We start from the raw sequence: 1315 nt of genomic DNA on the forward strand, positions 1-1315 counted from the left end.
TCTTTTATCTTAACTTTTTTTCTTCTTAGTTTGATTGAGTCACTTAGATGTGCAATAAATTGAGCACACCTAGATGTGCCCTAGACAAAAACATATAATTTTGTAGGATTTATGTGAATTCGTGTCATTATGTTCTAATATTTCTTGTGGCATGATATCTACTATTTTCTTATTTTCTTTTTTGAAGGAACAGTGGAGGACAATATATTTTCTGTTTTTAGTATGTCGCAGACTCGCAGTAGAGTTGCATATAATTACAAGGGGAATACAAATGATTCTTTTGTCTTTGTGGGGAACAAAGAAACATCGACTTGTGTGTAATTTGTCCTGCTAGTGCTTGTGTCGGAAACTTTTTCATTATTCGCCGAGTTAGTTTCCTGGTTGGTTGCTTTTGGTGTGTGCTGGTATGTTACTTCCGCTGTAAAACCTGTTGGGTTCGTTGCTTCAATAAAATGGAGCAGGGGGGAAACCCCTTTTATTCAAAAAAAAAAAAAAGAAACATCGACTTGGCCTTAGCGACCACGCGATCCCATCTGCATGGGCATGGGCTCCAGCAAGCGCCACCGCGATCCCATCGGCATGGCCTCCAGCAAGATACTATCAATTTGGTGCCATTGCCTCCACGTAGTGACAACAATGGTCAGCATCGGTGCAAATGCATCTGTGGGTATCCCAACCATGAGAGGCACATTGCCGCAAGCACCCATTAACTGAGCAGGCTTTTTTCATCTTTACACACCCAAGAATAGGTCCAAGGTCCATTGTACCTGCAGATTAGACACAACATCCAGACGAATTTAAAACTAATGTGATGTTTGATTTAAACAAAATAGAAGAGGCGCACAAACAAAAGAAACTAATGAATATGTAGGAGAAAATATTTATCTATGCTCCAACATACCTGCTGCATGGCAGGACAAGGAAGTGGTGGACATGACAATAAGAGCTAGCAAGCAAAATGCCCTTGTGTTCTTCATCAGCCCCATCACTAGTAGCTGGCTATTATTTTGCTCTGGCTATTTTTGCAGCTATGCCCAGTTTGCTAATAGTTATACATACATGAGAAATTAAGTGTATGCACAATTTAATTGGGAACTGATAAATACATACACAAGTATATAGTTTGGATAACTTGTTATTAATTGGTTATTAATGATTGATATACCAGAAGTAATTAGTTTGCCAAATTAAGACACATATCGGAGCTAAATCAAGCTACATTTTAATGTTTTGTAAACTGCCATCCAGCTTTTTTTCCTAAATTGCTGTCCATGTTTTTGACTATGATTGATTACACATAACGTCCAAAATATAT

General features: G+C 38.1%; 1 long non-coding RNA gene across 1 annotated transcript; it reads right to left on the minus strand.

The window, feature by feature from the left end:
- Positions 1-413: 413 nt before the first annotated feature.
- Positions 414-1024, minus strand: LOC123404384. The gene is made up of 2 exons (XR_006611767.1): positions 902-1024; positions 414-767 (listed from the first exon to the last, which is right to left on the minus strand). It is a non-coding gene; the product is annotated as an uncharacterized LOC123404384 (long non-coding RNA).
- Between the last annotated feature and the right edge of the window lie 291 nt (positions 1025-1315).

Source organism: Hordeum vulgare, chromosome 6H (genome assembly GCF_904849725.1).
Source record: "Hordeum vulgare subsp. vulgare chromosome 6H, MorexV3_pseudomolecules_assembly, whole genome shotgun sequence".
Classification (NCBI taxonomy): Eukaryota; Viridiplantae; Streptophyta; class Magnoliopsida; order Poales; family Poaceae; genus Hordeum; species Hordeum vulgare.